Here is a 13,273-nt window from a genome sequence, read left to right as displayed (position 1 = left end):
TAACACCACCTGGGTCTGGGTGCAGTTCCCCCCTCCAGGGGCAAGGGTACCTAGACCCGGTTTGTAGAGTACGCTTGGGGAGTGTGATCGTGTGTACAGCGTCTCTTTATGTCTGTCTCCACGTTGGTTGAGTGTGGAGTAAGTGCATATGAGAGCATGAGGGTGGGAATGGATGTTTGTATATGTGTGTGCCTGTATTTCTGTGTCTATATGTCAGGTTGGATGTCAGGCGCCACCTCTCTGGGGACATCTTAGGCCCTCCAAGGTTTGGAGGCCTATCTCCCCCTACCACCACTTCCCCTGCCAGTGGCGGACTCCCTCAGACATCGGTGCGTTGGTGGTTCTTTGTGTCCGGGGATGGGCGTCCAGGTACACACCGGCTCACTCCTTGGTGGCCGCTTATCGGGGCCTGGAGCCTGGGGCTCACTCGGGCCATTTCGGAGGTGGGGTGCCCCCGGCCTCTCGGCCTGGGGCTCGGTCACTCAGGCACAGCTGGCTGCCGGCGGAGCTCACGGGCGCATCACTGCAACTCCCCCTGGCTTCTGCTCCACGGCTGCTGAGTGAGCCCTCATCTGGGACTCTCCTCAGCTCTTTCTGGGACAGTGGCGCGGCTGCTCCTCTGTTGGTCTTCCTTGGTCTCTTGTGTTCTTGGGGCCTCTGGATGTCTGGAGTTTTGATCTCCTCCATACCTGCTTCATGCCCTGGAGGACGGGGCTGTGGCCCCCCCCACACCCTCTAGCAGATCATTACATAATAATAATAATGGATACTTTATTGATCCCCATGGGGAAATTACTTGTTTTTCTCTGCATTTGACCCATTCACTCAGTGAAGCAGTGGGCAGCCCACTAAGCAGGCGCCCGGGGAGCAATGTGTAGGGACGGTACCTTGCTCAGGGGTACCTCAGGGTAGCCGTTAAGTGGATTCGAACCGCCGACCTTCCGATCATGGGGTGACCACTTTACCTACTGAGCTATCCCTGCCCCTAAGGAACCTTTTTTTTAAAAAAAAAACAAGCACGTCCATGCTCACAGGTGTACACACGGGTGATCACACCCACAAACTACACCCTTTTTGGCTCCTACCTCAAAGCACACTGTGTTCTGTTGATCTTATGTGCTGCACAATAATGTTTAATATTTAGTACTTACTGTCATATTCCCATATATCATTGTGATGCTGTTTATTCTATTACTCTTGTTCTCTTCTGCTTGTTTTCTTTTTTCTTTCTCAGCAGGTGATCCAGGTGATTGATATATGCATTTATTTATTTATTTATTTTCTTTCTGCTCATTCTGTTGGTTTTTGGTTTTTGCCCTTCTCCCCCGTCCCTCTTCTCAGCTGTTTCTCTTTCCCTCTTTCTTTCTCCCCTTCTTTCCCCCAGTCAAGTCTGTCCCGTATTCAGTAAGTGAAAATAAAATAAACAATAAAAGGTGAATCAAATGGACCATTATGGCAAGGCTGGGATGGTTAATTTGGTAAAGTAAATCCGCTGGGCATCTTTCTTTGCCTTTAGACAACAATTCTGATGGCAAAAGACCCAAACGGGACAGGCAAAAAGAAAAAAAAAAAAAAAAAGAGATCTGCACGCCCAGAAACCTCATGGAGTGTACCCTTTTGTATTTTGTAAGTGTTTTGGATTTTGTAAGTGCTTTGGAATTTGTAAGTGTTTGTACATGCTTTGTCTCTAGGGGCCACCGTAATGACCACGCTCAAAAGTTGCAACAAAACTTTTAAGATTGATACCAGAGAGTCGGAAATAATAGATTTTATTTAAAATTACATATTAAGTTAGCTAGCCAGAGATCACATTGGGGTTAACTCCCCTAGAAGCTGCAGTTCTAAGAGCAAATGTGGAGAGTCTGTAATTTTAAACCCTATGGGAGTGTCCCCCAAGGGGGACATGGACCCCCTATTGATCCTCCACCTAATAATACGAGCCAAGGTGTGAAAACGGGTGTGGGTCACAATCAGCCAAGGTTTTGGGTGAACCCACTGTGAAACCTAGTCCCACTCTATCATGTGATTTCTATCACGTGTCAAATGGCCCCTGGATGTGAGTGGGTGTTAAGGTGTCTGGGAACGGATCTCAGAACTGGATTATCGATGGCAAATAGTTGGTGTCCTAAGCCACAGCCTCTGTTCAAAGATGGTCATTCACAGTGGACATAGAGTGGCTTCTTTCACTCCTCTTTCAAACCATCTGTCCTCTCTGTCCAAAATGTAAACATTGGTCACCTCGTAAGAGTGACCTTTGTCCTTTAGATGCAGATGGACAGCGGAGTCTTGTCCCATCAAAGTGGCTCTTTTATGTTGTGGTATGTGTTTATGAAGTGGCTGTTTGGTCTCTCCAATGTAGAGGTCTGAGCATTCCTCACTACACTGTACTGCATACACTACGTTGTAAGGTTTGTGTTTAGTTTTGACTTTGAGATGAAACAGTTTTTGTCTGAGTGTGTGGCTGGGTCTGAAGTACACTGCGATATTGTGCTTGGAGAAGAATCTCCTGAGTTTTTCTAATTAACTGGCTACATAGGGCATGACAATACTGTTGCGGTTCTGATCCTCCCTAGTTGGTGTCTGAACTTCTTTTCTGTCCCTCTTTGATGACTTGATGACAGCCCAATTAATAGACCGCAATGTATTCTAAACTTTTGACTCATCAAAGTAGCCTCCTTTGGCACATATAACAGCTGAACACACCCATGGCATTCTTTGTACAATAGAAATCAAATATTCTACATTAAGTTCTTCCCACATTTTTTCTTAAGGTAGTTCTGGCATAACTTGGTCTTATGTTTTGGGTTATTGTCTTGCTTTTGGATGAACCCCTGACCGAAGAATAGGTGCACACCAGAGGGTAGTGCATGGTAGTGCATGGTGCTGCAGAAAGCTGTGGTAGCCGTTTTGGTTCAGGATGCCTCTCACTCTGTACAAGTCACCGACCCTGAATCCAGGAAAACAACCCCAGACCATCACACTTCCTCATCCATGTTTGACAGTTGATGCCACATACTGTAGAACCATCCTTTCACCTATTTGATGGCGTACAAAGATCCTGCATGATGAACTTCAAACTTTGATTAATCTTCCAGTTTTCAGTAGTCCAGTGGCAGTGTTTCATTGCCCAGACAAGCCTCTTTGAACTTATTCTTGCTTGCTGCAACTCATTCTGTCAAAATTGCAGCTCAAAGTCTTCTCTTCAAAGTTAACAGTGAGACTTGCTTACTATAACTTGTTCAGTTGTGGCTGAACAAGTTGGAGCTGATTCACAACTGATTCAGTTGTGGCTTTGGGTCTGCCAGACTTCTTCCTGTCAGTTTACCCCAGCTTCTCAGGGCCTTTTGATGATGAAGGAAACTGTATTCACTGACATCTTGACTTTCCTTGCAATTTCTCTGTAGGAAAGACCTACATTTTTAAGTGTTATGATGGTCAGTCTCTCTTCCATTGTTAATTCCCCTTTTCTCACTATTTTTGTAGCAACACACTACTTTCTGCAGTACAATACTGTTCAACTGATGCTTACGAGGGTATGGTACCATAGTGTGTTCCAACACAGGAACACTGTAAGTAATCCAGAAAAGTTGGAACACCTGTAGTAATAGCACCAGCTTTCAAGGCTTAATCAACCTCCAGTGCTGCAGAACAGCTTTAAATATTTTAACCCATTTTGTGGTCCCTTAAAAAAAAGAAAAAGGCCTTTTTGTATAATTCTAAAATTTACATTAATTTTCGGTTTTGGGTAACCTTACCTTTTTATAAACCTTTGCACCATTTCAAGCGATTCATCTGACTTAAATGACTTGAATTGCAAAATAAATAAATAAATAACTGTAAAAATTGGGGTGCCCAGTAGTGTATATTCATTCCAGTGTATTTGATATTTGATAATTCTAATGGGTGGTGCATTCGTATGAATCATTACTTATTAATTTTTGTCAATGAATTTTTAATTCTGTGAATTATAATGAATGTCATAGTCACTGACAATTGCTGGAATCTATCATTGTTTTGTTGATTATTGCTGCTGCTGCTCCTTATCTGCTCTGCCTTTCCCCCACAGTATGTTCAAAAAAACTAGCACTTATTTAAGCATTTCGTTTGCTTGAATAAAATGAGGCAAAATGTTTATTTAAATCAATGGCATAAATAATAAACTCATGTGTTAATTAGATTTACAACAAACTGAACACACAGCCAGGTTAGAAGCAGGAAGTAGACAGGGCCACACCAGTCTTGATGGGTCCCAATATATATCCTGCCCTATTCAGTCATCAAGCAATGGTCAGCTTCCACCTGAAACTTACAAAAGCAAAAACAGCAGAGAAAATGAAAAATGCCACCCTCGGGTGTGGAGGAGGGAAAATTTTGACTTGGGTCAAAAAAGATTATAACTGCAAAAATGTTTAGGTTGCGTGGTTGCTGGGTTATTGACCCAGTGTTTTGACTTTGTATGGATTCATTAAGTCAGTGGTTCCCAAACTTTTTTTTTTGCTTGGCCCCACCATGTTTAAACATAATTACAAGAAACCCCTACTGTACAAACACATCCTTTAACCACACACACCCATATTTTGTTTTAAAACTCTATTGGAGTTTATTTCACATCTCAAACCTTTAGTAAAGAATTAAATAAATAAAAGTAAACTGCAATTAATTACAAGCTGCAATAAAATACCTCTTCTAAATAACAGAAAAACAAACCACCTTTATGGTGTAATTATTTTACATATAGTTGGGTTTTTTTGTTTTAAAGTGTAAGGATATTAAACACTGCTATCAATACATTTTTCAAAAAATGTCTCTCTGTGCAAAATGGGTTTAAAAACATAAACAACAGTGGGATACTGTTTGTCAGGGGTTTCAACTAAAAATCAAGAACGTGGGATACTGTTTGTCCATAATTTGGAGAGCCCAGCACGTGCTCCCGATGCAGGGGAAACAAATTCTGTCAGGGATACCTACCTTGGCACCACCATTGTGTAGGTGAAGCCAAAGACAAGATATGCTTCATCATATTTTCTGGTATTTGGCTTGGGTGTAATTTGGTTTGGAAGCCTATCTAACAATGCTTCATCCTCTGCTTTGCATTTGTGTGGGAGCCCCATCAAAAACCTGTCCATTATGCTAGCAGTGTCCACCATTCTTTTTTGTTCATACTGTGCCCCCCCTGCAATGGCTCTGCATCCCCCCTAGGGGGTGCACCCCCACTTTGGGAGCTACTGCATTAAGTATTTCTGGATTTATTGTTTTTTCTACATAATTTAGACTTAATTAGTTGTTCCCTTTCGTGTCCATTCTTTCCCTGTCTCATCTGTGCGTATGTGTGTCCCCTGTATACTGCCATGCTAGTCTTCGTGTCGTGTCTTTCCTTTCCCTTTTTGTCCATGTTTTATTTTGTTTGTCTCCATTTTGTCTGCATTATGTTCAGTTTTGCTTCCATTGTCTCATCAAGCCTAATCTGTTCCTGCTGTGTTCCATAAATGACTTTAAGTTTAGTCTTAGTCCAAGTCTTTAAAGGTTTGCACGAAACATAAATCTTTGGATTAATAATCAAAGTTATTCATTTTACCTGGGGTTTAGTACTGCCCAGTAGGTGTAATTCCTCTGTGTGAAGTAGATTCAGAATATATCTTCTCCTTATATCCTAAGTAACTAAGTAACACAAATTTGTTGCTATAAAACAGCTTTATTTTTTATGATCTGTACTTGCTGGTTTGTGGATATTCATGTCTGTAGAACTCATTGCTTAAACAGAAGTGGCACTGGAAATTCTCAATCCTGCCACACCTGGATGCAGACTGGTTTTTAAATGCAGTGCATTCTTCACTCTACAAATATATTAGATGGTACAGAACCCCCAAGAGAAGCAAAGACACTTTTATTGTTGAATTGACTGTGCAGCAATATTTGACCTCCACACATTATTGCTCAGGGAACAAGGGCTGCCAGCAGTCTTAGATGCTCATATTTAGATTTCATGTGTTGGCCAAGAAGAGAAATGTGATGGGTTGATGAGCCTTGTGATGAATGGTTATTAATATTGTTACTATTGTAAGCCAGTAGACAAACATAGATCTAAATTACAAAACAATGCCCATCGACATACCCCTATGGATGATAATGGTGGTGGGTGGGTGTGTGATGGGTGCGGTGCAAGTAAATCAAAAAAGGGTGGTTGTATTTTCCCAACTCAAGCCAGTTGTTCCACGTTGTGTGTAATTCAACCCACAGATGATGGCTTTTACAGCCTTTTTGCTGGTATTCGATCCAGCAGGATCTATAAATCTGTCAAGAAAAGAGTCAATTCCTTTCCCCCTACGTTAATCTCATTTGCCTTTGGTGCCAGTGTTGCATCAAATCTCTGCACTAGGTGCTGTGGTTGGGTGCAGTGTCTGTCTGTTTGTGAGTCAAGCTGGGGAGTAAATCCCACCTGTCCCACATGAAGCGCTCCATCAACCACAAAAAATCCATTATCCCAGGATGTTCTAGGGGGCTAGTGGAATCTTTATCTTTCTTTTTTAACTAGAAGAATTTAATTACACGATGTTGTGAAAAACGTTCTTGCAGTTATTCATATGCATGTCCTTTTTTAGACATAGTGTTTTGTAAGGATGTTCTCAGGCTAATGTCTGTGTTTTAAGGTAATGATGCTTATGTGTAAGTTTAATAAGGACAATCTCTATTCACTCATCTGCCTGATTTCTAAGGTGTTCGGACTGCTAGTCTATTCTTTACATAACTTTTTTGCACTTATGTTCTGCTGCCCTCGGGTGAATGTATGGCTATTCACCCTATGCAGCGAGCTTAACATAAGAGGAGATGGTTCCAGGAACGACAGGACACATCGCTTCAAATTCAAATTCAAATTCAAATTTTATTTGTCACGTACACAGTCATACACAGTACGATATGCAGTGAAATGCTTAGACAACTGCTCGTGACCTAAAGAAAAAAAAAAAGGAAAAGGCTATGAATAAGATAGGAAATAAATATGAAAAATTAAAAAGGGTAAATTTAACTAGGAAGGAATAAAATATAAATTAAGGTTAAAAATGAAATAACTGTACAACACAAATTAGAATGAAGGGTAAATTTAACTGGGAAAGAATAAGATAAATTATATAAATTAAAGTTGAAAATAAAATGACTGTACAACAAAATACACAATACACAGTATAGAACTATATAAGAATCAGAATCAGAATCAGAATACTTTATTGATCCCTGGGGGAAATTATTTTTTGTTACAGTGCTCCATTTTAAACCAACATTAAGACAAGACAGACAATACGCTAACTAAGAATAGTACAATATATACATATATATACATACATACATACATAAGTCACTTATAAATAAATATTTGGAAAAGAAACATGTGTAGTTGTAGCAGCAAACAGTGTGTTAAGTGGATGCGTTGTACAGGGAGATGGCCACAGGCAGGAATGATTTCTTGTGTCGTTCAGTGGTGCTTTTCGGTAATCTCAGTCTCTCACTGAACGAGCTCCTGTGACTGACCAACATGTCATGGAGTGAGTGGGAGGTGTTATCCAACATTGTCTTTATCTTGGACAGCATCCGCCTCTCCGACACCACCTTGAGGGAGTCCAGCTCCATCCCCACAACATTGCTGGCCTTACGGATCAGTTTATTAAGTCTGTTGGCATCTGCGACCCTCAGCCTGCTCCCCCAGCATGCAACAGCATAGAGGATCGCACTGGCCACCACAGACTCATAGAAAATCCTCAGCATTTTCTGGCAGATGTTGAAGGACCTCAGTCGCCTCAAAAAATAGAGACGACTCTGGCCCTTCCTGTAAAGTGCTGTGGTGTTTTTAGCCCAGTCCAGTTTATTGTCAATGTGTACTCCAAGGTATTTATAGTCCTCCACAATGTCAACACTGACCCCCTGGATTGAAACAGGGGTCAAGTGTTTCCTGGTCTTCCTGAAGTCCACGATCAGTTCCTTGGTCTTTGCCACGTTGAGCTGCAGATGTATGAAGAAATATAAATAAATAAATATATACACAATAACAGCAGCTGTACAAGTATTAACTGGAAATGAAGAATATAGTGACCAGTGTTGTGCAATCCACATTATGTCTTGTGCAGTGCAAATATGCTTAAAGTGATTTAAGTGATGAAGTGAAAACAATGTCCAGAATGTCCAGTGTGTGTGTAAGAACTATATGTGTGGGTCAGTACTGTGTGGTGGTGTGATTGAGAGACCGTATCGCCTGCGGGAAGAAGCTCCTCCTCAGTCTCTCTGTGTTGGTCTTCAGGGAGCGGAATCGCTTTCCTGACCTCAACAGAGAGAACAGTCTGTTGTTGGGATAGCTGAGGTACTTCACGATCTTCCTGGCCTTGGTCCAGCACCGCCTGCTGTAGATTGAGTGCAGGTCAGGGAGCTCGGCGCGGATGGTGTGCTCAGCTGACTGCACAACCCTCTGTAGAGCTCGTCTGTCCTGCATGGTGCTGTTCCCGAACCAGGTTAAGATGTTTCCCGTCAGGATGCTCTCTATGGTGCACGAGTAAAAGTTCCTGAGCACCTTGGAGGGCAGTTGGAAGTCTCTCAAGCGTCTGAGGTGGTAGAGACGCTGACGGGCCTTTTTCACCACGGTGTTGATGTGACAGGACCATGACAGGTCCTGCGTGATGTGAACTCCGAGGTATTTGAAGCTGTCCACTCTCTCCACTGGGCACTCGTTGATGACGGGGGTCAGGTAGTTCCTCTCCTGCTTAGTGCAGTCCACTATCAGCTCGTTTGTCTTACTCACGTTTAGAAGGAGGTTGTTCCTCTTTGTCTTTGTGTCTTTAACTGAATTTTAATTTGTAAGACTGTGAACATACAGTAAAATAATATGTAAGCATCAGTATCTACTTATTTTGTAACCAAAAACAGAAGTTAGCAACATAGCTTTTCTTGTGCTTTACATTCACCATAAACATCTTTCCTTATAAGTTCGAATAACCTTTTAAGTAACAGGAAAGTAACAAATCTTACAGAAAATAAAGCTCCACATTGATTACTTACAGATTATGGCTCAACAAACTCCCCAACAATGTAAACTGGGCTTAAAGCTGTGCAGCTTATTTTCTCCTCCAGGCATTTTCTCACACTGCCTGCGTGAACTTTGCCTGCTGCTTACAACACATCACCAAAGGGGGCAGTGTAGTGCACACAAAATAACTAAAGAAGAAGCCACAAACTCACGGGGTAATTCTGCCCACTAGTGGGAAAACTGAGAAATGCCCCAGCCACAAAGAAACCCAATAAAGCAACAACAGGGGGGCATAATATATGTCTTCATTTGCTTTCTTGCCATTTCCAAGCCAGTCAGTCTCTGTTGTGTGTGGTTTGAATATCAGTTCTCTTCTGCTATTCTTGACTCTCACTCGTGTGGCACACCTTCTCTCCATTTCTACCTTATCCCGGTTAATTATGCATCGTCATGCAAGTCTCCAGTATTTAGACTGTGGGAACTCATCCCCTACTTACTACCATAGTCTGACTCTGTTATGATTTGTAGCTTCAGCCTAATCACCAAATAATTCATGACTCAAACTCTGTACTTCAATAAATTATTTGGTAATTTTTAATTGATCTCTTCTTATAGAACTAACTTTAGGTCTAGTTAAAATGTCTTGATGCATTCTCAATCATCCAGGGAAGTAAATGTCCAAAAAGTTGATTCTGTTCATCTGGACGTAGCGTTTTGTGGGAGAAACATTGATCAACAATGATGGTCAGTGGTTGTTGATCAATGGTCATGAGAATTATTTGCATAATTAAGATTATGGCAGTGACCTCCCAGCCCATTGTTCCTTCAGTGTTTCAGTCATTATGCAAATGTACTATTTATAAGATTGGGGAAACCTGCAGTCAGCTGAGACTGAAGAAGTCACTTGGATGAGTGACGAAACGTTTCTCCCACAAAATGCTACGTCCAGATGAACAGAATCAACTTTTTGGAGATTTAGGTATAGTTGGGATCTTTACACAAAGTGGAGGCCAACTGGCTTGAAGACAAGCAAGAAGATGACTGGGCTAAAAAAAATATGAGCACTAGGTTCAACTGAGGTTCTTGCTGGAAAATGACATGCCCATATTGAATTCAATATTTCTCTACAATTACAAACTCAGTGTAAACTATTTAGATATAAAAACAAAGCTGACACTTGTGATACTTCATCAGAGGTGCAAGCATCGCAGCATATCCCTTTGTGTCAAAGTAACTGAGGATAAAACACAGAAAAACATGGAGATTTTCCTGGGCTTTTATAGATCACAACCCTCTTTAAAATGCTGCAGTACATCAAAAACTGAAGAAATCTACATATGAATGTTACCTGTACAAAGACTGATGCTGCTGAAGTGGAGTAGAGCAAAGTTAGAGGTTGTATTAAAGAAACAGCAAAGCGCTTTGCAATTTGGTATAATTCATAAACGTTGAAACGTTGAATTAGGCTTTCTTGTCCGGCCAACAACACTGTACACAATGGTAGACTGGTGCTTAATAACCAAGTGAATAAGGCCAAAAATAGAGATTTTTGATGGGAAACTGGTCTGGAAGTACACTGACAGAGAGAGCTGTGCAGGAAGTGTGGTTTTATCATGATAGACGCAAAGTAAAATTCATAACGATGTTTTTCAAATGTAGAGTGTAGTTTTCATCTTCTTTTGAATTTTGATTGGAGTGACGAAACATTCAGTTTCGGAATCTGTGAGATGTCTGCTTTCAGCACCCGACAACATGTCCGTGTATGTGCTATCGGGTGAAGGATATGCACTTTGTGTTTACATCCCTTTGCAGAATCCGGTCACTTACTCTTTGATCGTTGCTGTTTTAGCTGTTTGGTGGTTTTGTGAGCATTTAGCTGAGATTCTGAGGATTCTGGCAAAATGCATTTATTTTTAAAATTTGATTTCAGGATTTAATGAATCTATATCGGACTATTCAAATTAAAATAGATTTGTATTTAGAATTTTTTTAAACCCAGCCCAGCCTGTATTCAGTTGAGTTTGAAAGTGAGGGAAAGTGGAAGTTATAGGTGTTTAGACAAGCTACTGCACAACCTGGAAAGCAGGCAGATGACTGATACAGATGCACATCTTCCTTAATGTTGTTGAGTTTTTCTATTATATTTGTATATTATATGTGTGTCAAATGATGTGCTATATGATTATAGCACATTATCAATCAACTGAAGACTTAGACAGAATTTTAATTCATTTGAAATGCTTAGACAGTTTTATATTTTAATTATCATCCACCTGTGGCTTACTCAATCTTAGCTAATTATATACAAATCTCCACCCTTGCTTTTATTTTAAAAAATCTTGAAAGAGTAGTTGTAAAACGGCTAGTATCATTAGAAGGCATTAGATGATTAGATGTCCTGGAGGGAGTGAAGACAAGTACTTCGCCGCTGCCCTAACTACTCATTGTAACTTTTTCCGGTAGGACCCAGTGCAGGAGCCACACCACACAGTGATGCAGCTGGTGAGAACACTCACAACAGTGCCTATGTAGAAGGTAGTCATAATGGGGGTTGACGCTCTTGCTCTCCTCAGTTTGCGGATGAAGTGAGTCACTGTTGGGCTTTACTAACCAGTGATGCTGTGTTTTGTGACCAGGAGAGATCTTCTGAGATGTGTATACCCAGGACAGGTTGCTGTTACTGCACCATTCAGCCAGATGGTTAACTTCACTCCTGTAGTAGGTCTCATCATTGTTGCTGATGTGACCTACCACAGTTTTGTCATCTGCAAATTTGATGAATTGGTTGGAGCTCTGTGATGATGTGCAGTCGTGGGTCGGCACAGTGAAAAGAAGGGGGCTCAACACACATCTTTGGGGAGCCCCTGTATTCAGTGTTCTTATGCTGGCGGTGTTGCTGCCAACCCGTACTGTCTGCTGTCTGCTGTCTTCCTGTCAGGAAATCCAGCAGCCAGTTACACAGCAAGGTGCTGATCTCTAGCAGATCCAGTTTGTGAATGAGCTGCTGGGGAATGATCGTGTTGAATGCTCAACTGAAGTCTATGAACAGCTTTCTAACATATGAGTCTCTAGTGTCCAGATGTGTGAGGGCTGGGTTAAAGGCAGTTGAAATTGCATCATCAGTCGAGCGATTTGATATATATAAACTGAAATGGATCCAGGTTGGGGGGAAGAGATGTTTTATGCTGAATCAGTTAAAATGTCTTGATGCATTCTCAATCATCCAGGTAAGTAAATCTCCCAAAAAATCTCCAGGTAAGTAAATCTTTGTCACTTGGATGAGTGACGAAACGTTTCTTCCACTGATAACACTACTTTCAGATGAACAGAATCAACTTTTGGGAATATCAGTTGAAATGGGTGGCTGTAGCTCAGGCGGTACCAACCTTCCGATCTACTGATTGGTTCGATTCCTGGCTTCCCCTAGTCTGCATGCCAAATATCCTTGGGCAAGATATTAACCCCAAATTACTCTCCGATGCATCCATCGGAGTAGGAATGTTACTTAGAAAGCACCTAGAACAATGTGCTTGTGTGAATGGGTGTGAATGGGTGAATGCACAAGTTGTGTAAAGCGCTCAGTAGAGTAGAAAAGCCCTATATAAGAACCAGTCCATTTACCAAATGATTCAGCATAGTCAGGGGAGGCCAGAACTGCTGCTAGAGCTTGAGCTTGTTTGGTGGCTGTGAAGACACCTTCTTTCTTGCACCTTCTTTCATCTGCTTTGATCCCACTCAAGGTCGTCCCATCTAGCACTGGGTATCTCTTTTTCTTTTTGGACATTCTCTTACCCAGTGTCTTCTTTCTCCACATGTAAAACAGATGCTGTACATCGTTTCATTTAAGACTGTTAGGCCTCTTGGCCCTCTAGATGTCTGTCTTACTTGCTATGGTGTTTGAACATACTCAGCACAGATGTTTCTGTATACTATACCGGCTGTTTATGACGTTCCATGTATGCCTGTCTGCAGGGGCTTGTCCTTCCATGATAGGTTCTCCTCTTCCTCCTCTTTCTTGCGTTTCTGCTGCCTGTGATATTCACTGAGCACACAGTTGGATGGAGCCATTCTCCTGATGTCTTCATGGATGTTTGTTGTCTCATTTCAAACTGTGGTACTGACACTCACCAGTCTCCGGCCTCCTTCCTTCCACTTAGCATACAGCCTCAGGGTGCTGGACTTGGGGTGAATCCCTCCTCCGGTCTTGATGTCAGTCTCTTCTGTCTCCTCCTTTGGCCAGCTTAATATCCCAGCAGGGTGCCTGAT

The 13,273-nt window shown here is 41.7% G+C and overlaps 1 protein-coding gene and 1 long non-coding RNA gene across 2 annotated transcripts in view; both read left to right on the top strand.

Moving 5' to 3' along the window:
• LOC145431522 (uncharacterized) overlaps positions 1 to 8,325 on the top strand; it is a 246,480-nt gene extending 238,155 nt beyond the window's left edge. Inside the window, exon 2 of the long non-coding RNA XR_013911859.1 lies at positions 7,052 to 8,325. This is a non-coding gene — a long non-coding RNA (uncharacterized LOC145431522). The remainder of the gene's footprint in view (positions 1 to 7,051) is intronic.
• Positions 1 to 13,273, top strand: part of ntm (neurotrimin) — a 508,104-nt gene that overhangs the window by 334,394 nt on the left and 160,437 nt on the right. The window lies entirely within an intron of this gene.

This window comes from Astatotilapia calliptera, chromosome 10 (assembly GCF_964374335.1).
Source record: "Astatotilapia calliptera chromosome 10, fAstCal68.1, whole genome shotgun sequence".
In the NCBI taxonomy this organism is placed as follows: Eukaryota; Metazoa; Chordata; class Actinopteri; order Cichliformes; family Cichlidae; genus Astatotilapia; species Astatotilapia calliptera.
The sequence above is the reverse complement of the archived record's forward strand: the minus strand, read 5'-3'. Positions and strand labels throughout refer to the sequence as shown.